Source organism: Chiroxiphia lanceolata, chromosome 1 (assembly GCF_009829145.1).
Source record: "Chiroxiphia lanceolata isolate bChiLan1 chromosome 1, bChiLan1.pri, whole genome shotgun sequence".
Taxonomy (NCBI): Eukaryota; Metazoa; Chordata; class Aves; order Passeriformes; family Pipridae; genus Chiroxiphia; species Chiroxiphia lanceolata.
The window spans coordinates 44,731,324-44,756,810 of record NC_045637.1 but is presented as its reverse complement, the minus strand read 5'-3'; the positions used below and the strand labels follow the sequence as shown (position 1 = coordinate 44,756,810).

Below are 25,487 nucleotides of genomic sequence, written 5' to 3'. Positions count from 1 at the left end.
TATAATCCAATTGCCTTGCCACTAAAAATAGTCCTTAATCCAGCTCCAAGGTGAGCTGAGCATCAGTTTCCAAAGGTGTATTTATCCCGTATGCTCTAAAATGAAAATGTAGCTGTTTTTCTCACTAGACATAAACAAGATTTTTATCATTACCATTAGGAGTCATTTGCTGGCCAAATATCCCCAAGGATTTTATTGGTGAGAAACTGGCAAAATTATTCATCTATATTGTGGTGTCCACAATCTTGGGTCAAACCCTACAGTGCTGTAGGTAAAAAGACTCCCATTAACTTCGAAGTGGGAATGTGACTTAATGAACATACATGAAACAAACCCCTTAGAAATTGACCCTTTGGGTATTATTTGTCTAATTTTTTTCTAATTATCTAAAAGATCATCTAAGCTTCCTTATAAGCTTCTCATAAAGCAACCAAAGTTCATTATGCTACTATCAGGATTAGTGTGACTTACTATCAATAGTAATGTGAGTATTTTGGAACATAAAGTCAAGTCACCTAGCTTGGTGATATATTACAAAGAACCTCAGGGAAATGAGGTCATACATAGAATTTTGCTGCAGGACCAAGATTTTTTAAGGGAGTAGCGATTTTGAGTGACGCAGGTTTAAAACGTTCAGAGCACTATTCAGTTAAAAAAATAGATTAATTTAAGACACTAACTAATGTAATTATTACTTACTCCAGAAAATACTAGTCTATTTCTCACAAGAAAGGAGGACACAAATTCCACACTTACCTTTTCAGTAATTTTCTCTATGATTAAATAGTCTTATAGGAATATTTCTTATGTAGAAGTGAAATTGTATAGGAACAATTCACTCAGCAAAACCAAGCAAACAAACGAAACCTCAAAGCCATTTCAAAGGCTTCTGTTTTCAGTGGCATAGCTATGGAATGAATCAGCATTAAAAATGAAGAAAACTGAACTTCTTTCTTTTTTATTTTTTTTTTTTTGAACCGATCAGTTTGGATAATCTACTTTTTAAAAAAATGCATCCACACATCAATTTCCCAAGCACTTTAGAATGCCATTATCTCATTTTGTGACCAGGATGTGAAATCCAAATGTCATCCAATTCTATCAGTAAATGACATTTTTGTGCCTTGTGCTAGATATTGCGCTATATCAAAAACTCTCCAGCTTTTTTGGTTGTTTTTAAACACGAAAATATCTAAGAGGAAACAGAGACAATATTTGTTTTGTAGTTTCATCGGAAAGATAGGTGGGATTGGTTTTATCAGAGACTGGGTAAAGGCTAAGGGATTTTTAATTCACTTTATAAATTCACAATATAAAGTCAGTGCTGGGCTGTAAATTTTGCAGGTGTAGTATTTCCCATGTACATTTTTGACACATGCACACATGTATTTTCACCAGCAGATCTGTAGACGTGGTTCTGTATGGGCAAAAAATGGAGTCTGCTAAAGGCACAGTGGAAAATTTATCCCTAAAATATTGATTACTTTCCTGGTTGTTAAATCATTATTAAAGCAGGTTGAAAATTCATTTGCGGTCTCTTCTAATACTATCAGTGTCACAAATGACATCACTTCTTAACAAGATGGATGCTTCCAATGCTGGGCTCAGAAATGCCAGGTGGAATTAGCAACTTTAAAAAAAAAAAACACATTTCACTGTTTATTCATGGTGACAAGTGCTGCTTGCAGTGTACTTCCGTGTTCCTGACCTCCATAATGTGGCTGCAGGTTTCTTTTTACTCACCAGCGCAGGGCAGTCCCAAAGAGGCAAGGCATAAGAAAGCTTGGCAGAGCACAGCCTGGTGAAGCATGCGGGGGGCTGAATTCCACCCTCCCCATTGCTCCAGTCCAGTGAACTGTGTCCTTCTGAATGCTCCCTACGCTGTGGCCATCGGAATTACAATAAAAATATTTGCAAGGTATTCTTGAGTTGTCTGAAGAAAGGGACTTCATACAAAGAAGGGCATAAACCTTAAAACCTTTAAAAAATATTAGGGGGGGGCAGATGTGCACATTCAAAAGCGTCTTTTCTGCTGCTAAGAAAGTAACAACAAATAGACACAAGGTTTGCGTGGAAGATGATTTGCAGAAATTGGATCAGATGGTCATATGACCCTTTCAGACACTGGAATGGAGTGGTGAGCTGTTATTTCCCAGCTCTCATGTGCTATCACCGCAGTTGCCGTGTTTTTGTTATGGGCAAATTGATCACTTTGGAAAATAATTTCGAATGTTTTAAAATCCTTTACCTCTTTCCAAGGAAGAAAGTTGCCAGCACTGCATTGTCTGTTTCATTTTTAGCATTATTATTGTTTTTCATCACAATAAGAAAGTTGGCCATGGCTATAAAGAAGGGGATATTCCTCTCAAGCCCCGCCTGGCACTATGCTTGTTTTGTACTCCCTGCTCCATAGGTAACCAGCAAGAGGTGCAGGCAATGTGTTCTGTCAAATGATGAGCATAAGTGATATGTAATTCCAGTTGCTTGCCCTTGAGCAAACAAGTGGAGAGGGAAAGGGAGGACCCTCTTAGGAACCAGTGAAAAGTGTAGAACACCACACACACATAAGATACTCTTATTTGGTGTAAAGCACAATGACTTTCTGAAGAATACTATGTCATGTGAAATAGAAAAGGATCCTTTGGGAATTATTCTGCATTCAGGACTCCAATGATCTTTCCAAGCTCCCTGTTGGGCTGACTCTCCTTAACCAGCACTGCCCTTAAAATGCCTTCCAACATGCTTTCAGCAGGAAAAGTGTTTGTAGGACATGGCAACCAGCTGTTAGGCAGACATCTATACCGCAGACTCCCGCACTGCCCCTGAAATGAACAAGATTTTATAGGTCTACCTTAAAGTAATCTTTTCTTCTTCCTTTGACCCTTAGATTTTATTGTCCTTGGAAGTAACTGCAACTCTGTTTAGTGTTCTGTAGTTTATCTAAGGTCTTGGGCGAAGAACTGTAGAAAAATGCAATGAAAATATTAAATAATATAAATAAGAGCAGAATCCAGATGAATGTAAGCAAAGTGCATTTAAAAGGGACTTTTTCTCATGGCTGAGGACAAAGAGTTGTGAGATGATGCCTTGGAGCATGTATTGTTGCTCTTTATGTGTTGCAGTGGGAAATCAAATTTACCAGAACAGTAGGAAGGGTGGAAACAGTGAAACCCCAAGCAACATTAGTATATACAGCTGAACCACAGCACCCAAGAGAACAGAATCTGGGTCACAGCCTTGTCTTACCTTGCAACATGATGAAATGGCCTCCGAGGAGCACAACCAATGACCAAAAAGCAAGGAGAGAGGTGTTTGGATACTCAGAAGCCTCAGGAACAGGACTGCAGTTTCTCTCTCTATAAAGGGAATTTAAAACCTAAAGCAAATTCCTAAAAGAGGAAAACTGTGTCAGGAAGGGAACATCCAGACCCCTTCTGCTATTTTTCTCTTTCTTCTCAGTTTTTTTTGGCTTTTCAGTGTGTCTTGCACCAGCTAAGAAGCTGTATGCCTTATGATACTTGTCTGTGTGTAAAAGGTTTTTGCCAAAGCATGAGCTGAGACACAGAGGCTGTATTTAGTCTGCCTTTAATGGTTATGTTTAATTCAGTTTGCTTTTCACAATCAACAGCCATAAGGCGGTTGTGTCCATGCAGCATTTAAGGACCGAGCTAACATGGTGAGTATGACACAACAAAATTTTAAAGGTGCTAAATGTCTGCACCTGCCTTAAACTTCCAGAGGAATTAGAAAGGCTCAGCACATCTGGAAGAAGAAAGATGTTGCTGCTGTAATAATGTCTCCGAAAGACACAGGTTAATAGCTCTGACTAAGCAATTTTTTCCTCATTAACACTTTCCTCCCTTACCAGTGCAGGGAACCCCTCAACTTCCCCGTTGCAGCCAGCACTCCTCTTTACCCCAGACAAAGCCAACAACAAAGTAACAAAGCCTGTAATCCTTTACGTATATTGCCAAATAAGGTCAAAGCTTACTTGCTCCTTCAGTTCAGCTTTACAGATATTTTGGTTATCAACAATGAAACATCAGGTTTGCACAGGGCTTTCTGCCTCCCACAGTTTGCCTGTTTTGTACAAGTCATCCTTTGCCTCTGTTATCTCTTGACCTCAGGGTGACACAGTTCACAAACTGCTCCTACTGCAGTACAGGAGAGGCTCTGTGATTTTCCAGCTCAGTTTCCAGATGAAGCTACCAGAGCTCCACCTGCATCTCTAGTAAGATGTCTGGGACAGCAGAGGAGTCTTTCATCAACGTGCCTGGGCTGCTGCCATCTCTTTGTGCTTCCCCATCGTAGAAACCTGTGGTGTCCTCTCTCTGCTCTTCCAGGCCCATGCAGGGACTAGCTCCACCTTTTTACCCTTTCTGATTCTCCTAAAATCCACTTCTTTCCTTGTGTTTTTTTCTGCTGTTGTCATTACAAAAAGTTCTCATGTGCCTCATGACTCCAAACATATTTTGCTTTACCCCTCTCCTGCCTCCCTCTGTATCTTGACCTCACGTAGGACATCATTGTACCTGTCACCTTCTGTTTCTCCCTGTGGAGACACCTTCAGCTCTCCTCGCTTAGACATCTCCACTCTCTCTTTTATTACGGGATCTTAAGGTCCCATTTTCTCCTAGGCCTTTTTGACATGCTTCTTCCTAGGGGAAATGTCAGTGCTTTTCTACCACTTATGTATTCCTTCCACCTTGATGCCTGCCAGCTCGCTCAGCTCTGGCTACATACTCCCTGCTCTTGCATATTCTCTGCTTCTCTCATGGGTTTTTTCAGTTATGGTAGTGATATAAGTGCACTGTAGACCTAACCCTCAACACAGTCAGAACATTTAACAGAAGGATCCTGTTACCTTCCTTTCTGCTACCTTGTCCTTGACATGGGCTGTGGCTGCCTTTATGTCCCTAGACCACCACCCGTGCTGTTAATACACAATCAGAGGGTTACATGGTATAATATTTCAAGTTTTGCCCTTAAACTTTACCCAGCTTTGTATCACACCTAAGCTATCCTATGGAAACTGAGAGACCTGGACATCATGTATGCAATGGCAAAGATGAACCTGGAAGACAGCTGTGATTTTGGTTCAAACTTCCACTAAGGAATTGTGGCTGAATTGTGACATTGCCCTCATCAGGTGTACCTGGAAAACTCTGCGAGGAGAACTTGAAAGAAACTCATGTCTTGTTCAGTTTGTCACACAGAGCATGGTCAGCTTTGCAGGGTCTCCGCTGACCCTCCAGATTGGCCTTAGGCAATACTTCCAGTTGGGTTTCCCTCTTCTCTGCCAGCCTAATCCTCAAAGAAGGAATCAACGGCTTTGTTTTGCCCTGACAGCAGTGCTGGAAAGGGTTAATTTTGCACTGTTTGTGATAGGGAGAATTCTGTGTAAACACTGCTGACATTTCATCACTGGGATTTGTCACAAGCCAAAATAAGATCACATTCACCAGTTTAAAGGCCTTGAAGAAGTGTCACTGGCATCTCTGTGCTTTGGGCTGCATTAGTTTCTCTGCTACAGATCTTGTTTTCACAGATTAAGGACATCCACAGAAAGTACTACATGCACGGCTGAAGCTATTTAAGATCTGTGTTTTAGAGGAAATATGAGGAGAGACTAGAAGAATGCAAAGCAACACATGAGAGAGAATAACAACAGTCAAAAAGAATACATTGATTAAAGTACTCCCCTAGGAAAAGGAGTGTCCTTCCTCAGGCTTAGATGGGAACTCAGAAAAACCTATCACCGAAGACAAGGTGGGGCTTTTTGGTCCCTTATCCCCTTTTGCATCACTGTACCCAGACAGAAGTCAAGGATTTAGGGTGTGGGTGAATGAAACAAAATGCATCTTTCCAATACATTTCGATACCTGGATTTCCAAATGAAAATCTTATCTGGAAGGGAAAAGCCCCAGGCTGTGTTATGACTCTCTGGACACTTCCTCTAACTTCTACTGTGTGACTAAAACGAGATGAGGACAACTGTGCAGCAGCTTCTCTTATGAGCTACTGGGGAGAGGGGCTGTAAACTGAGGGCAAACCTTGCCCTAATAATTTTAATGTGTGACATTTAAAGCACAATATAAATTTAAAGCAAACAATATGAGCTAACCCAATACAATATAATCTATGATTTGTAAGAGCTGTTGTTAGTTACTCTTTAATGCAAGTACTGTAAAATGACAGCCAGCCAGTATAAGTTAATGCCAAAAGATGGGTTTGTGCTCTGAGCTCTGCTATGCCTGAGCCAATCTTCTGGGTAGGAAAAGCATAAAAACTACAAGTATCCAAGAATAAGTAACGCTTGTAAGTTTTCGGCAAGGAGATAATGAGACAAGTTCACCAGTTGGCTCAGCCTTACTGATCCAGACACAGCGATGACTCCTGGCAGGCACAAGGATGATACATAAAAAGCAGGTCATAGCTTTTAAGATAATAGATCAGAAAAATGGGATTAAAAGGGGGAAAAGTCTGCAGTTTGGGTATTCCACCATCTTCCCCAAAATAATATAGGCTGTCCTGAGCCACAGGGAGGACTTATCTCCCATTCTGAGTGCCTCCAGGCTTCCTCTTGCAGGCAGTACCACCGCAGGGGAAGGAGAGCTTATTCTGAGAAGCCATTAAGGTTTTTTCTTCCTCTGATGGACCGCCACTTGATCTTTGCTTTTGGAAATGAAACCTGGGCCTGTAATCCTCACAAGGCAAGAGTCACAGGCTGTGGTGATCTATATAGGTGCCTATAAGTTGTTAAAATGAAATATTTAAGTCTATATTCTGCTTAAATAGCCCCAGAAGGGAGATACATCAGGACTGGACATTTCTAGCTCCACAGGGAGAAATTTTGTCTTGGTACCCAAAGTGGACCAGTCCTGTAACACCCTAAAACTGCAACCCTACTCTACATAAAGCTGTATGAGGCAGTCCATGACCACGTGGGTAGATGGAGGAGCTAAGTATGGGGCTAGGAAGGCTAGGAAGCAGCACCATATACAACATGGCTGTTGGTGGAAGTGGCGGATCTATCCAAACACCACACAGGTGAGACCCACCTGCAAGGGTGCACAGAGCCATGCTGGCCACGGTGGGGTGCACATCCGAAGTGGGGGCTAGAGGATGAGTCAAGAAGCTGCACATCTCCCTTGCACCCTTCTTGGCTGTCTGCAATGAACGAATGCTTCCTTGGCATCCAACCTTTCATGCACAGTGCGTCCCTAGCCTGTAGGTCCTAGTGTAGACATACTACCTACACACTGCATGTAACCCCAGCACTAGAGGTGCAGCACACACTCTTTGTCAGGGAAGGAGCTCACCATCTTCTACCAGGAGTGAGACAGGACATGTGCCCAGAAGTCACATGTGCCTTGTGAAAGCAGCACAGACTCTTCACACAGCTGCAACATCACATCACTTAGCAAGGAAGAATTCAGAGGAGAGGATTCTGTGGGAAGGAAGAGGTCTGTGGAGGCCTGGGTTGGAAAGTACAAGGCAGGAGTTCGGAGAATTTAATCCCTCAAAGAGCCAGTTCAGGGTTTAGGACATTGAAATGATCGTAGAGCTATAGAACCATTAAGGTTGGAAAAGATTTACAAGATCAAGTCCAACCTTTGACTGAATACGACCATGCCAACTAAACATAACACTAAGTGCCATGTCCAGTCATTTCTTGAATGCTTCCAGGGATAGTGACTCCACCAACCTTCCTAGGCAGCTCCTTCCAATGCTTAACCACTCTTTCCTGATGTTCAACCTGAACCTCCCCTGGCACATTGTGTGGCCATTTCCTCTCATCCAGTCGCTAGTTACCTGGGAGAAGAGAATGATCCCTGTCTTGCTACAACCTCCTTTCAGGTGGTACAGTGCTATCTGCCTTTCCTGAGCGTCCTCGTCCCCAGACTGAACAACCCCAGCTGCTTCAACCACTCCCCATAGCGCTTACTCTCTAGGCCCTTCACCAGCTTCATTGCCCTTCTCTGGTCATGCTCCAGTGCCTCAGCGTCATTCTGGTAGTGAGGGCCCAGAACTGGACAGAGCCCCGAAGGTGCAACCTCACCAGTGGTGAGGTGTGGCCTCACCAGTGCTTCTGTCACATCTTCTGGATGAGGAGAGAAGATAGAGCCATTCTTATCTGGCCTATGAGTTCAAACTTGGCCTACAGTGGCAGACACTAGTTACTATTTCTGCATGATGGGTGTTTGTAACACTGCATGGTGGGCTCAGGCCAGCTTGAATGGCCAGAAATCTGCAGCAACACAAAACTGTCAACAAAACTCCTGGAGGCTGGCAGAGTCCTTGCTAAGATGTTGTGAGGAGACATCCCCTGGAGTGTGACTCAGCTTTCCAAGGTGGATATGACAGGTCCTTGAAGGGCTTTTCTGTGGCTCACGTTGCACTCAGAGCAGCCAGAGAGGCATATCCCTGTACAAAGTGGGTTGAGATGTTCTCCCTACCATCAGTTTGGTAAATTCCACCAGTACAACAACCAAGCAGTGCCCCACTCTCTAGGAACATACCCACATTTTAACAGCTAAAGGGGCACGTCCTTTTCATGGATTTCAATGGCACTCAGAAACTGGAATGGTGACGGTGTGAGAGGGGAGGAAGCCACTCTGCAGAAATTAAGTACTTGGCTGACATGGCTCCTGGGGCACATCTTCTAGGCAGATGAATAGGAAAACATGATCCAATCTTTAAGATGATTACACTGGTCAGGTAGGAAAACAGGAGCTGCTTTTCCCCCTCACACCAACCTATGGCTGACAATATTATGGGTTAAAATGGTGTTCCTAGTCAGCCTTATAATTTGGGTAGAAAGAATGAGTGTTAGTTAATTTTTATTCTTGCTTTTTACTGGGATATAGAAACAAAGAGGACACAATAGGCTACTGTGAGATGTCACCCTTTAAATTCAGATGGCTTTGTCCTTAAACAGTAAAGATTTTTTTTATCACTACTGACACCTCAATATATAGCAAAGGACACCCTGAAATGGTCATTGCTATTTCAAATGAATGGGCATCAGTACACCACATTGTCAAAAGGAATTATGCACAAAACCTGGGCATTTGAAAACTGAACTTCCAGACAGTTATGGGATTTTATGCAGCTGAGAAACTGGTAGCAGTATGAAATAACTCCATGTGGTGTTTTACATGGGCATGTTTGAATTACACATACAACAAGAGCCTTCCATTGTTCACTCCGCTAGTGTAAGTATATAATTTTCCTGCTGTCTTTTCCCTCCTTTTGTTCTTTTCAGCTATTTTGTGATTAACACTGTCTGGGGAAGAATTTCAGTATTTTCTCTGGTTTAGCAGGATGTGAGTGAGGTGGTGCTGCTACATGAATCTTTTAAAAGCAGCCTAAGAAATATTTAAGACCTTAGTCTAGGAGGAACAGCTCTCCCAGGCATAATTTTTGGTGCTGGTTGCAGCAGGGAGCGTATGCTGTGAGGAAAGTATTATTTTTCTAAATGGAAGGTGTCAGATGGTCACGCAATGTGACTGCATGTTCGAGATCACTGCCTCCCATCTGCAATTTGTGACGTGTGAAAGATTCTGCCCAAATGTGCTCACCAACTGGAAACCCTCGGCACTTTTTTTTTCTTATCAGGAGAGACCAAGATAACCAATGGTTTTACAGATCAGGGATCCTATCAAATTAATATCATTCTAGGATAAAATCTGCTTTAAATACAACCACTAAACTCCAGCAAAGTTAACTAGTACATACAAGTTCATTCAACTGATTAAAAATCCCTACTAGTAAAACAAGAAAATATACATGGAATATTTTCAAGGAAAGTATTCTGTTCCTATCTTTTAGCCAAAGGTTTAGTATAAAACATGAGAGTCTTTTCCAACACTAATTAATGCCACCTAATTATAACACTTACTAGGCTCAAACCAGGCATTAATATACTGTGAATAGTTTCTCCTTGTCCAGCTTCCCGCTGGATCACACAAGATGATTGCTTTTTGCCTCTCTCTATCAGTTAAATGGATGCCACTGTAGCTAGGGCAGAGGCTTAACAAAGATTATTTGCCTTCAGAAGAGAATATGCAGCCTACCAAGAGGAGAAGGTGCTCTAGGAGAGGGTGGCTGGCAATGCCTCTTCTGCCCTCGGTCCAGTGAGGACAGCACATCCAGGGGGTTATGAGCCAGCAAGTCAAACCACAGCTGTAATGATGGTGGTGGGCAGGGGATGGCTGAACCTGGACTCCAGGGTGCCTGCTGCAAGGTTCAAGGATTGCACAGAGCAGCATAGTCAGGATAGCCTGCTGTCAATTGTCCCAGTTGAGATAGGACAGAAAATGGTTCTGTCAGGCTACACCAGCATCCCATCTGGCCAATGTACAGTAACAAACCTGTATGATCCTTGCCTACCACGGTGTTATGGTGTGGCTTACCCAAAGTTAATAAATCCCAGAGTACCCCAAACAAGAGTACTTGGTGAATTCAGAGGATGGATATAAACCTCACCCAGCCACTGGAGCGTCCTCCAGTGTTTTATAGTCTGATGAGACAGCTACCAGAGGAGAACTTCTCTCATGTAAATTACTATTTTTGATGATCAGTAAGTTCTTTGCATTTTATTTCCCTTCTTGGTTCACCCAGGAGGTAGTAGAGCAGGTATCTCTGCCAACTCCCTGAAAAAGAGCAGATGTGCTCATGACTCAGCACTGTGCGCCTGTCTGAGGAGGGGCTGCTGACCAAGGCTGTGTGATGAAGAGGGCCATTACAGATGTGGCTGCAGCCATTTGCATGCAGCAGAGCTCTCTGTAACCTAAATGTTGTACACGCACAGTGGAACAGGAGAAGGAGATACTTGTACAAATTGATTAAAACCTTTCCAGGAAGATAGGAACTTGCCCACATGCCAAGGACCTTGTTATCGCAACTGTTATTGGTGCAGGGGTTAATTAGATTACAGGTACCTCTATTGTCTCCTATTACCACACAAATGGACTTTGGGGAGCTGTTCTTTCTCTCAGTGAAAAAAGTGCAGGTGAAAAGCATTTGAGCAACAGCCCTTCATTTACTAAATTGTTATAGCAAAGGTGATGACAAACCTGGTCTGCATTGCCTCTCAAGTGGGCCATCACACCAGCCTGGAGAACAGGGGAAATTTTGTCTCTTTTCGTAGATGTCCCCACTAGGAGAAATACCAAATACTAGTTACAGATGCAGGCATCTTTATTTGAGGACTGGAGCAGAATGACTCCTGGGTCAGGGAGCTCCTCCTCATGTGAAGCCATGCCACATATACCCACTGAGCTCTACTTGGTCTTGCTTACCCCAGTTTAGCAGGAAGGCAGGGAGCTTTCTTCAAGTGTTTCAGAGCCACCTTCTAGTTGACTGGAAGCCCTCCTAAGCAGTGCATGTGTGCTTCTACCTATACTGTCCCTTAGACTCTTCTCCATCCCTATGCTTGTCTTTTTTCTTGTCTTATGGATGCACAGGACCAGAGGGAAATACCTCTTCAGAGCCTTTAACACAAAATGCATACCCTCTGGTCTCATATACAAAAGGATATTCATTTCTCTGACCAGCCTCCCAGCCCTTCTCTGCACCTGTCCAGACCATGCTCTTTTTCTTGCTTTTTAATCACCTATTTCAGATGATGCTTTTTCCTTATGCAGCTATGTGATCTGATATAGTCCAGGTTGAATGGCTTCAGCATGTTGTTTTCTCTTAGTTACCCTTTGATATACTAGTACAGGTCCTTCTTTTCCCAAGTGTCATGGTTCAACGCCAGTTGGCAACTAAGCAGTTAGGGTAAGCAATACTTACCAGCAACTCAAACATCAGTGTGTTATCAACATTATTCTCACAGTGAATTCAAAGCAGAGCACTGTACCACAGAAAAAAAGGAACTCTATCCCAGATGAAACCAGGACACCAAGCCATATCTAAACAAAAAACTTCCAGTTTACTATAAAAGAAACAAACACTGAGACTCTAAAACTTTTCTAACCAAGAGGAGTGGAGAGCTTGCTACAGGCACTTCAGAATGAATCTGAAATAGTAACAATTTTCCAAGGTATTCAGGCATGGGGGAAGATTAAAGCCCTACACTACTTCTGTGCACATCTTCCTGCACTTACTTTGAAGCCTGCCTCACCCAAGCTTGCTTATTGCTGTCAGTTCATGAGCATCAGAGCCCCAGACAGTTTGCTCTCAGGAGAACATACAGCTCCAAGTGGAGGTCTCGGCCATGTTCAGCACCGATTTAGCAAATCAGTACCGTATCCTAAGCCTTCCATCCATCCTATTTCTCTGCTTTTGCCCCATAGGAAGTGATGGCAGCTTTCTGACTGTATTTGTTCTTACCTCATAATTACTTTATCTTTCCTGTCTTCTCCCTGCAGTAGAAGCCACCTCACAGGTGCTGCTGGTGGTTTCTGTTTGGCAGCCAAAGGATCACCATGTCCCTCAGAGCTGCTGAGCAAGAAGCTTGCTGTAAATCACAAAAGTGTAGTAAATATGTTATGTCAGCATGCAGTGGTAGGAAAGTCAAATGAAAAAACGGGAAAATAGCCACTGTGTTTCAGGGGCCAGAGCCTGACAAGACATTTTCTAACAAAGAGCATACTAGAGGATTCTTTTTTTTTGTTTGCTTTTTAGAGCCTGAAACAAAACAACAACCCTTTTAAAAGCTCTAATGAAAAAAAAAAAACCCAAGTGGTAAGCCAATACTAAGAGTTTGTCACCTACTATACCCCAAAATGGAGTGAGCTGAACTGACAAGTGACCAAAACATCCCAAAATGTTACGTGTATGAGCTGGTGGAGACAGCTTTGAAGGAAGATTTTGTATTGTTCAGAGAGACACCCAAGCATGACGAGGCTGGAATTCCATCTGTTCAGCTCTGTTCAATGAACTGGGTCACTTTCAATGGTTCACTAAGTTCTGACTATCTAAAAAGTACAGTTATTATGCTTTTAAAATCTTGAGCTGCAAGGTAATTTCACTTACTCTTTTTTCACCATCATCCATGAGTTTAGCATCTCTGAAAGAGGGTTAAAATGTAGTTCACAACCTAGAAGATGGGTCATGTGTCATATACAACACTTGGGTTTCTGGAAAAGAGATATGAGCAAATTTGCTCACATAATAAACACATTTGTGTCAGAGCAATCCTTGCAGGAATTTGTTTCCTGAAGAACTAATCTCTAACACTGGGAAAAGCTGACTTCCAAGACTCATCCTTGCATTTTAGTCCTTATGAAGGTCTCTGTACTCTTTAGAACCTTCTTGCATATTCACAGAATATGCTGAGTTGGAGGGGACCCACAAGGATAATCAAGTCCAACCCTTAGCCCTGCCGAAGACCATCACCAAGAGTCACACCATTTGCCCCAGAGTACCATCCAAACACTTCTTGAATTCTTCAGGCTTGGTGCTGTGATGACTTCCCTGGGGAGCCTGTTCCAGTGCCCAACCATCTTCTGGGTAAAGAACTTTTTCCTAATATCCAACCTAAACCTCCCCTAGCACAGCTTCAGGCCATTTCCTCAGACCCTGTCACTGGTCACCACAGAGAAGAGATCAGCATCTGCCCCTTCTCCTTCATTCACAAGGAAGTTGTAACTGCAATATCTCCCCTCAGTCTCCTCTAGGCTGAGCAGACCAAGTGACCTCAGCCACTCCTCATACAGCTTCCCCTCAAGGCCCTTCACCATCTTCATTGTCCTCCTTTGGACTTTCTCTAACAGTTTAATATCTTTCTTATATTGTGGTGTCCCAAACTGCACACAGTATTCAAGGTGAGGCCACACCAGTGCAGAGCAGAGCAGGACAATCCCTTCTCTCACCTGACTGGCAATGCTGTGCCTGATGCACCCAGGACATGGTTGTTCCTGTTTGTTGTAAGAACAGCCACAAAAGCAATTGGGGACATGAAAGATAATGTCCTTGGGGCAAAAAAACCCAACTTTTTCAAGAGTGGAAAGAGGGATGGGAGAAGAAAAATATATCTACCTTTGCCAAAATATGAATACTAGGGCTTAAGAAGGTGACCTCTACTTCAAAATACGGAATTCACTTCTCATTCCTATAATTATACTTCATCCCTACGTAGATTGTACTGGGGCAAATGTGTATTACTTTTTTTAGTGTTGTTACTTCTTTTTCCTCCATACAAAGGGGTTAATAATATTTAACTGCCTTTCAAAGGTGATTTATGTTGTTATAAAGAATATAATGTCACCAAAACCAAGAGAGTTAGAGAATGAGCACAGTTCACCAACAAAACTATATGGACCTCTAAACAGAAACAACTGAAATCAGCACTTTGGAATTTAATGTGAAGAACACATTATGGAGCCTGCAATTAAAGACATTTTCCCCCTAGATGGTCACATAAATAAATGAACCATTCAGAGTGAATCAGTTCACTGAGGAGCAGGAAAGTGCACAGCATCAGCTTTCTGATCACCTCCTGACATGAGTACTCTAACTTCCAGATCCTGACCTCCATGCCCAAATTCCTCTTTAGTCCATTTAGGTCACTGATAGATAAGTACCCAGGATGAAACTCCTTGTGTAGATATTTAAGCTGCTATGCCCTAAATGTACCTATTGAGTCACTGCAGATGCTGTATATTTAATCTTCTTTCTTCCCACCTGGCAGATGAAACTGAGGTTCAATTTTCGTGCAAAGCAGTAACACAAAATAATAGTACCTCCCGTCCAGGCATGTACAGGTTGGTGGAGAAGAAGATGAGCTCTTACGTATTTGGTAGGAAGAAGAAGTCTATTTGAAGTTGAGAGAGTCTTGCAGTTGAGATGCAGTGGACAGATGGTGCAGTAGGATGGTTTGGGTGTTACTATACAGAAAAAAATCTGCCATTTATGTTGGGGAGGAAAGAATGCAGACTGCAAGCTGCTTGAGTCCTTGCAGGTTTGGGGTTTTTTTAATAAAAAAGAAAAAAAATCTTAAAAAAATGTCAAGGGCAGTAAAATATACACCAAAGCCAGAATTACCTTTTTTATATATCAAAATTATTGTAAGTATTATTGGCTGATTCTCATGTGATTATCTTAATCTTAATTTCCATTTTGAGACTAATTACATTCAGTTTTGCCCCTTGCTTTCTTGCATACATTTCTCCAGTCTCTGACCCACATAACCAAGAAAATAAAAAGATAGAAAATAGTTTCTCAGTTCCTTTGAAGTATATCTCCAAAGCAAACCTTCAGATACATCTCAAGAAGTGACCATTACTTCTGTTTCTTGAATTTATTCCCTTTTCTTTCCTATTTCTAGACTGATCTTGCATCACTGTCCTACCATTTCATCATTTTTCCTGGTTCCCTAGTTCTCTTGTAGTTGCTGGTGAGGAGATGAGCCCTGTGGTGCAGGATACTGCATCAGCCCATCAACCTGCTGTTCTGTCGTTCATTTAACTACTGTAGTATGGATGCAAGTCTCAGACCTGGGTAGCGAGCGTCAGAAGTTTGTTCTATCTCAGGATCTGATGCCTCGCAGAGTAGTTTCTGCACCCCTTATGTAAGGATACATGCATTATTTCTCTGATTGAAGAGTCAGCCTGGACATTATGGGAGGGTGACAAGACATAAAGCTGCCCAGCTTAGCTTGTCCAAAATGCTGAGGCTGCCCAACTGAATCCCAAGGTTCAGGCAACTAGAAAGGTGGCAGAGAAAGGAGAGGTTTTCTTCAGAACCACACTAGGTAAGAAGCAAACATAACTCATCTGCAAGGTAATGGGAAGAAAACAAACAAAAAAAAGAGTAATGGTTGGCAATAGGTCAGTGTCTGCAAGACGCTAAATGTCATCAGTGCTCCTGACCTTCACAGCAGGCGACATGATACATTTTGCAGAAGGTACCACTGGAGCAGCAGGAGCATGTCCCATAATCATACTTTCACAGTGCATGTCCCTTAGGATGTCAGAGCCCTTACAGTATTGTCTCTCAGCGCCCACTATTATTGGCATTTTTGCTTCATAGAAGCAGGTGCATTGAAAATAGCCACACTAGCAAAAACAATCTCTAGTTTGGGCTCCTGAGTAGGGGTTGGAGTTGGAGTTCACATGGCTGATGTTTGACTTCTATCTTGGAGGCACCTAAGTTTGAGAGAGGAGGGAATGAAGTCCAGCCCGAGAGTTTGCACTTCAGACATCTTAATAAGTTACAGTGGGAATGGGATGTACAGTGCCTCCGATAGCGCAGATGCTCTCCTACTGCTCAGACACCAGGGCCAGAGACACTTGGAGAGGGAGCCACCTTTGAAAACAGTGTGTGCAGTTTACCCTCATTTCGGTCTGATTCTGCATTGTCTCAAACTTTGCTATTACTTATGTCTGCATAATGAGACCAAAGCACACATTGGACAGTCCCTCCAGTTTGGGAATGTCCTGAGTCTGTAAGTAATCCTGTGTAGAAAATGTTTCTATGAATCAATACAGCAACTGTGATTTTAAATTCCAGTCCCCTTAGCAAATAACTCTTTTATTTGACCAAGTGGCTATTATGAAATCGAAAGAACTTCATGCCTCATATGTTAAGATTAGTTTTTGGGTTGGTGTTTTGGGGTTTTCTTTTACTTTTTTAGGAAGAATTAGATGAGCAAAGGAACAGAAAGAAAAGCACTCTGTATCAACTACACCAGTACTTCCTTCTGAGTCACTGGCAACTCTAAAGAAAATTATCTCAAATGTTTATGATCAAGATGAAGTGATAATTGACAACTACTCTGGGCTACAAAAACCACAGAACAGGATAGCCATTCCTTTAAACATCTTTCTACACATAAGATGAAGAGGTGAAAAAGCTATATTAAATGAACAGATTTCAATGTGATTGACATGTGCAGAAAGTATCTGGCTGCCAGAAGTAATATGTCCTTGGAATTTTCTAAAAGCATGGATGATAGCTTCATAACTTCCAAAACCAACAACCCCCCCCCCCCCATGCCAGTTATATATAACATGGTGAAAGTTATACTGGAATTCATCTAAAAGAAAAAGAGAAGTTTATGTCTGAAATAAAATCTGACAACTGCTCAGGATTGTAAATTGGCTGTGTTTGTTATGTGAAAACAGAATACAGCCTGAACCCCCAATACATCTATCTGTTGCTTCAGAAGCAGTGTATTTTACACAGCCTAAACTATCTGAGCTACTTAACTTAATATGAAATATGAATAATAACTGTAAACTCTTTGAGAAATAGTTATTTCACCAAATTCACATAACTCCAGAAGAAAGGTTGTATAAGCTAAGAAAGTATGGAAATAGAAGTACTATAAGTACTGAAACAAAAAGGAAGAAGTTAAAAAATTGAATGCAAATAACAATGAACATACACTAAGCAGAAAAAAGCAAAAAAAAACCAGAACCAAAGCTAGTGGACACAAAGAGGCAATTTACGGATTAAAAAAGAAAAATAATAGAAGACTCTTTTTAGACTTAAAAGAATAACAAGGGTCTGAGCTGAGGGGTATTTATAAAGAAGAAGATGAAACTATTAGAATAAACATTTGTAATATAAAAGGGTGGAAGCATTCAAGAATTCTTTCTCTTTTTCCTTTAGGGAAAAAACTTAGATCTGTATTCATATGATATGAAACTGTTCTAAACTGTTTCCCTGTATTCCCAACAGTATATAAGGCTGATGATAGACAGCCATTGTGAAAGTGAGATGCTTAAAATCATCAGATGTTTTATGTAGCTTGTTTAGATGTTTTATTTAGATTTGTTTTATTAGATTGTTAGCATTGATTTTCAGTAATTTTTGAGACAAACCAGATGTTGCAGAGGAGAAACAGAAAGGCAGTGTTGTGCCAGTGGTTCAAAAAGAGTAAGTACTATGGCCCCATTAGCTCCAGGCCTCTCAGTCTGATGTCAGGCCAGAGTTGTGAAACTAGACCATTGAGAGTTTGATTAATAGATAATGTAGGGTAATTAACATGGTTTTATAGAAAACAGTTCTCGTAAAACTAAGTTCCTAACATTTTTACAAGATTATTAATTTAATTGATAATTATATTGATGTAGCATACATCAATTTTTGTAAATTTTTCAACCTGTTTCTTCAAAGTATTTTGATTAATACACTACAGCAACAGAAAACCAGTGTGGCACATGTTAAATGCACTAAAACTAGTTAAAAGATATGTCTCAAAATGTGATCATAGTGTGAACAGTCACCACTGACTGTGTTTGTGGTTGCTAGTAGGGTTCTGCAGGTATTAGTTCTTGGCTGTATACCATTTAACATTGTCAGTGACATGGAAGAAAAGATAAAATCATTACGATAGAGTTTCGAGATGGTGTGATGTTTGGGGCCATGTTAAATAGTGACCCTGAGAGATCTCTGATGCAGGAGGGTCTAATTGCTGAGACAATGGGTGCAAAAACCGAGCAATTTCAGTAAAGGTGTATGTGCAGTATTTGGGGGTAAAATACTTGAAAGAGAGGGAACATTTTCATAACAGAGTCAGGGACAAAGATGAGAATCATGATAACTAGTCAGCTGGGTTTGGTCCTGCACCTGGTGTATATAAACAGGACCCTCTGCAGTGTCAGCCGTAATGCTGTCAGTGTCCCTTGTCCTGTTTATGTGCCCACAACTCAGACAGGTTGATACAAAGCTGTAGGTGGAATGTGGAAGAATGTCAAAGATAATTACATTATAATTACATGAGAAAACATGCCTTAATAAAAATAGGCTTAAGGAGCTCTATCTACTTATCTTGTCAGGATGGAGGATTAAAGATGTTTCTGAATGACGGAACATTGATGCTAAATGAGTCTTCATATTTCTAGTCAGAAATGCAACAGCTGTTGGGGCCGAAGCTGGAACCTTAACATTCATAAAGCTGAACTGTGAATGAATGATTTTGCAGTAACGATCAAATGGCTGGTCTGTCCCAAATAAAATACACCTTTTTTCTGTCTTCTTGATGTTAAATGCTGCTGATTTTGCTGTTTAGAACAACAGATTCATTGCAAAGCTAGGTCCAGAGCTAAAGGTAGAATGTTCAGGAATTGAAAGTTTAACAAGTCCTACTAATAAGCCCATTATTTCCATTTCCTAAGCAGGGTACTGTAGATCTTATTCTGCCTGGGAGCTGGATAAAAACAGCCAGTTAATGTACTAAAGGTCAAAATTTCAAGAGTGCTCTACAAATGCATTACAACTAACTATTAATAATTCTCTCCTTTTTTTAAGGGGTCCGGTCATGTCCAAGGGAATGCCAGCTACATTTTTCTTAATGTATGAGCACAAGTTACACATAACAACCTAACAACACAATACTGCCTCTTTAATGCTAATCTATTCCTTGCAATCTACTAGATACATGTAGAATCATTGGTGTGTATCAAGAGAGCAAAATCAGATTCTGAAAATATCTGAAAGGATGCACTAGAGTGTACATAATAATGTATTTTAATCTGCCAGGCCTTAAAATTAATCATGAATTCCCACAGAGATTTTAATAATTTTGAGATGATGTTTTTTTTTCATATAGTGATATTCTTGGACAGAGTTCTTGAAATGCTACATAGAAATGGGTGGGGGAGGGAAAAATGGGGACCATTTTTCAATTACCAGGTTAGCTAAGACACAGATATGAGAGCTACTGTTTAATTGGTTGTTTTATTCTTTTTCTTCCACCTAATAGATAATCAGTAAGGTACCTCAAACACAAACTTTTATCACATCATAAAGCTGGCATACAGCATAAAGTTTATCTCTTTGGGTATATACTTATGGGAACAATTCTCATCAGCAAATGCCATACTGAATGGCTTGAAACTTCCTGGGGAAGGTTGCAATTTTAGGATCTCATCTTATGTTTTGTCCTAAACATCTTTGTCTTTTTATGGAAAATAATATGTTGTGGTTCCTCATGGCTTCAAGCTACCCAGGGCCATAGTTTTTGTCCAAATGCCTGCAGCTCATAAGTATATTTTACCAGAGCCACTTTGCACAGTCACAACAGAAGCATTATAACTCCCCCAAAAAACAAGATTTTTTTTTTTAAAATGCTCTGTCTTTGATGTGTGACCATGCATAAAGTACTGCAAACAGCATCAGTATTGCTGAAGGTCTATGATTTTCAGGGCCAAAACAAAGGTATTGTTCCAAAAATTACTGCTGAATTTAAGAAACAAAGGTATTTTTAACACACATAGGATTAAACAGAGAGTTAGATGATTACTGTGCACCACATTACTGTTCCTTGGGAGATATTAATGTCATAAGGGTTCAAGCATGATGAGCAAAATATGTTTAAATCCTTGGAAAAAACCCCTCAAACTTGTAATTTTTTTAATTAAAGAGTATTACTCATGTTCCACCATTTATATGAATTTTGCACAGCTGTTTGCACTAATATGCGTTAAAATGGGCAATTACCACAGAAATCATGGTTTAAGACAACACACTTGCTCCATTTTAAATATATAGCCATGATCTTATCTCTCTCTTGCCCACAGACACACCTGGTTTTATGCTATTTGCTTGTTTGCTTGTTCCTTTCTAGTAGTTGGAGCCAAGAAATATTTCAGACACCAAATATTTGATGCATTTCTGGATCTTACGTTAACAGCCTATGGGCTGTGGTTTTGGTTCTCTGTTTTAATGATTAGGAGAAGCAAGAGGCAAATAGAATAGTGATGTTTATGATGAGAGGGTAGATGAAGGGGTCGAGGAAAGCTGAGAATAGCTGAAGTGTGTCTGACACAGCAGTTTCTCTTCTGTATCACTATTTTATTTTTATGAGGCTGCAGCAAATTGATAGCTTCTGATACCATAGTCAATAAAACGTTGTGTAAATTCCAGTGATGGGCTGGAAAAAGATTGAATTAAAAGGGAGGTATTGGGTCACATCCATATTTCAAGTCATTTGTGTGCTGCCTTATCTCAGTACTTGGGGGAAGCAGTTTCTTCACAACTAACCACCCAATTAGTACCTGCTGAGCTTCCAATCCTTGATTTTCTTCTGTCCCCCTCTTTCTACGCAAACCAACTTCTTAACATTTCCTTTTCATCCCAGTTTCTTAGAAAGTTTGGACAAGTCACAAAAAGGGATTTTATAAATAAAATCATTCTAAAATCTTCCCCATCTTGGAAAATACTTTTTGTAAACATGATGTAGCAGTCTGTTTAGCCATAATTAGTGCTGCAGTTGATTTAATGTCTCTGCTAGGAAGTTTTCTGTAGGGTCACAGGATAATTCAGGTTAGAAGGGACCTCAGCATGTCTCTAATCCTACCATCTTCAATCAGGCTCAGCCACAAGCTCAGACCAGATGCTTGGGGTTTTCTCTGGTCAGGTCTTGAAAAACTCCAAGAATGGGGACTGCAAAACACCCCTGGTCAGCTTTACTGTGTTCCTGGGGAAATTTTCCTTCTTGAATCAGTGTGAAGATGTCATATGTTCAACTCGTACCTGTTCTCTCTTGTCTTCGCACCATGCAGAGTTATAAGAGACCAGCTTCATCTTCTAGATGATTCCCACATGGGTACTGGAGGGCTGTTATTAGGTGACCCTGAAGCTTTCTCATCTCCAGGCAAACAAGTCCCAGCCCTGCAGCCTTTCCTCACAGGACAGTTGCTGCAGCCCCAACCATTCTTGTGGCCTTTGCTGAACCTGGTCCAGTCTGACGGTGCCTTTCCTGTACTGGGTGGGGGGTGTAGTGTGTGGTGTGAGGGAACAGGCACATATAGTGTGGTTGTTCTCATCAGCATACAAAAAAGCTGACTAATTTCAAGGCTGGCAAGCAGTTGTGTAGCACACTGGCCTGCTGCACAGCTGGGCAGTTGCTGTTTTACTGATTCGGGCCATGAGGAAGAAGAGGAGCAGTCCACTGTTAGTACCATCATCTCTTTTCCGTCAAGTCCTGCCAGAGGTTTGCTCCTTCCTTAGTCTACTCCATTACCAAGGGTTCTGGTCATCCTACCCTCAGATACCATTAGTTTCACTAGTCTAAAGCACCCTTTAACAACCTGCAGAGACTAAGGAGGTCTCCACAGTACCACTTCAGCCATGTCTCTACTTACTGGTAATTAAATCAGAGCCAGGAGCTGGCTCAAGCATGACCCACTACTGTCCATACTGTTTCACTGCTCTCTGGTATGAAGATAATGCCAGTCAGTGTTCTCCCAGGCAGTGGCCCAGAGCAGTTGAGGGGGCATCATGAGCCAGAGGCCATTCCTGGTTACAGTCATGCTGTTCTGGATGGACAAGAGAGCAGGAAGAGCCCAGGTGTGCAGGTGCAATCTGTGCCATGATATCTGGCTCTGAGAATGGAGAACAGTCCATGACCTGTTTATTAAAGTATAGACATTTTGCATTCTACCTGAGTCCCAGCAGCCATCTTCATGTCGCCTCACACAGCTCTTCAAGCTTTCTTTGGCATCTGCCATAAATAAATCCTATTCCTTACTCACATCAAGTTTAGCTGTCAAAAATGTGACCAGAGTAAATAATGTAGAGTTAAGCTTCAAGCGGACAGGTTAGCTATTCCATGGGTCTCTCAAACACTCTGGGGGCCATTTGCCACCCAGATCGTAATCTCTGCCATCTCTAAGATCTCTACAATCTCTAACAACCTCTAGCAAGAGGGACACTCCTACTTGCTTACAAATTTGGCAGAATAGGAAAATCATTAGAGCACAAAGACCCGCTCTTGCATCCTCAACTGGCCTGAGTGATGAGGTGATGAGACAGCCATGGATTATGAGGTCTATTTTATCCAAATCAAATATATTCAATTTACAAACACCATCTTCCTCCCCCGAACCCAATACCACATCTTCAACTTTGAGAATTGTACCGAAGAATTCCAGAGGTGACTTTTTCTTCCGTCAGCCTGGCCACATTGTAAACCTAATACTGCTACCTATCTTTTCATACTCTGTAAGGAAAAAGAACAAGAGCAACAAAAATCGTAGAGAGGAGTCTTAGGGAGACTAAGATGGAGTTTTGTGGACTGTCTCTGCATTTGGATTTATTCAATTCTCTATGAATTAGAGAAAAAAATGTGCATCCTTCAGCTGATTTCTGAAAAACCTTAATGTTCATCATTACATTAATTTGATAGGCTATGAGAGTGGAATATATTTAGAGCTTCCCCTGCAAGTGATGGTGTCATAATACTAAAATATAGTTTACACTTTATGCAGCACCTTTTATGGAGAAGGGCTTTCAAGCGTTTAAAACCACAAAGAAACAGAAACAAATATGGCTCTGCTTACCATTGAAATGCAACCTAGAGCTGCAGGTAAGTATTCAGCAATGCAGAACAGAAGACGAGTTTATGACAGAACATTAAGAAAAATTTTGTACCTACCAGAAACTGCAAGGGGAATTTAGCTAAGCAAAATGAAATTCCCTAACTCAGCATCTGGAAAGGACATCCTGCTTATGTACTTTTCTTCCTGGAAAAATGTCTCATTTTTGGCTCTTTGTAATCAGCCGTTTAGACCATGCTGACTCACCATGAGCAGTGGAACTTGGAGAAGATAATAGGGGTGAAACTGATGGGATTCAATAGAAATTACTCTGAATAACAGATGGAATTTACTAGAGAATTATTTAAATTCTGGAGAACTGAAGAGCTAACCTATTGAACCAAGCAGCGTTTATAGCTTACACTTCTTCTAGGATGTCATAGGGTGATGTAAACACCCTGTGGAAAAAGGCATCACTGTGTCAGATTTTTCCAGAAGAGCAGAATTGAGGAACCTATACATAACTGCCTCACAGTCATTGTGATGCCACTGTTAACACCTTCATGATCCTCTCCTCACTAGCAATCATTACCACTGCTCACAACAGCAGCTCCACGTGGCACTGCTGGGAGCACCAGGAGCATGGCTGATGCACTCGGAAGGGTCCTGCAGGCAGTCTGGGGGATGGTGCAGCATCATGGCATTTGCTATGGCAAAGGTTTAAATGCCAGCTGCAGTGGAGGGATTGCTGTACTCTAGAGGCTGCAATGTGATGGCTGGTGATGAACAGAGAAGCGACTCTAAAATACTTGAAATATGTCTACAATAAGACAAACTGTAACCACTGTATAATCATTTATATGAGCTAAACAATTTTAAAAATAACAACTATGAGTGTAATTTATGAATCTCTTATTTATGCATGTTTAGTAATTGCACTATTTTAAATTAATGCGATGTTTACTGAATTGCTAACATTTTGTCCTTTTAATTAAACACCTCTTTAACCAAAGCAAGGTTGAATCCGACATATCCAAATGAAGCACATAACACTGTGCAAGTCACTTAAAAAACCTCAGCTGTTTATCAGTGAGTGCTGGTATCTAAAGTTGTCAGACTGCTTTGCTTTTGCACCTTGTACGGATACTGTGCCACTATTGCCAAAAGGACAAGTATAAATGACATCAGAATAAAAGTAGAGAGAGCAATGGTGAAAGAAGAAATTTTAACGGGGATCTCCAAAAGATTGTACCTCTGGTCTCAGCTACATGTACCAAAGTAATTCACAAAGAGAAAGCATGTCAGACAGAGTATTTTGTGTTGCCACTTTGAAACTTAAGACATTATTTCTCGTTTAAAAATGAGGGGCCTAACTTCCATATTACTTGTCTTTTTTCATTCACACCTTCAATGTCACATTCACACCTTCAGTGTCACATTCACATGGTTTTGTACGTTACCTGTCTTAATAGGCAATACCAGTTTTCCTTATCCATTTCATCCCCTTCTTTTTTTTCAAATTTTGCCTCTTTCTCACAGGGGGTTGTTAACGCAGCATCAGGCTATGGAAAGCCAAGATGGAGTGTTGTTGGAGGAGATGGAAGCAGTAGTAACAGCCATCTCATCTTTGAAAGCCATGGATAAAAGCAAGATAGTAAATGTCTGTGTGGGATAGGACATCTCCCCAACAAGCAGTGCAATGGATATGCCTGTGGAGTTGGCATTGCTGCTAAGCAGACAGGACAGGCAAGCAGACCACTGCAAGGGCTGGCAGCCTCAATGCTGATTGGGGCAGTGCTTTCCTGCAGGAGAAAAGTGGTTGGTCTCCTGTTGTACTCGGTGGCCCCTGTGGCATTTTGTCTATCCTGTGGGGTTTTGTGCAGTGATTGTGGTGGGAAGATGGTGGAGTCCTGCAGATGAGCTGAGACATCCCCAAGAGGTGATGAGTAAGGATGTGCTCTGCACTGCCTCTGGCTGTGTGTGCATGTCTCCTAGTCTTAGGTCCCAGGGCACTCCAGCCGTGTGCCATGACTCACACTAAGTGGCTGGCAGAGACGCTGGCAGACCCACTCACCGCTGGCAGACAGCTCATGAAAGGATGTGAGCTCTACCATACCTTGTGCAACACATCATGTCATTTTCCTCTTTCAGCCTTGTAAGTGCATGGAGGATCTTTGCCTGTGGTCCTGCTGAACCCAGAGGGGAAACCTGAGATGCTGCAAACTCCAAGTAGCACCTCAGATTTAAGGGAGCAAAGTCATACATGTC

The 25,487-nt window shown here is 41.5% G+C and overlaps 1 long non-coding RNA gene across 2 annotated transcripts; it reads right to left on the bottom strand.

Moving 5' to 3' along the window:
• Positions 1-981: 981 nt before the first annotated feature.
• On the bottom strand, positions 982-23,331 carry LOC116791726. 2 transcript variants are annotated; one of them, XR_004358839.1, is made up of 3 exons: positions 23,244-23,331; positions 3,247-3,389; positions 982-2,822 (listed from the first exon to the last, which is right to left on the bottom strand). It is a non-coding gene; the product is annotated as an uncharacterized LOC116791726 (long non-coding RNA). The 2 variants fall into 2 exon arrangements; XR_004358840.1 differs by lacking the exon at positions 23,244-23,331 and adding an exon at positions 7,949-7,980.
• Between the last annotated feature and the right edge of the window lie 2,156 nt (positions 23,332-25,487).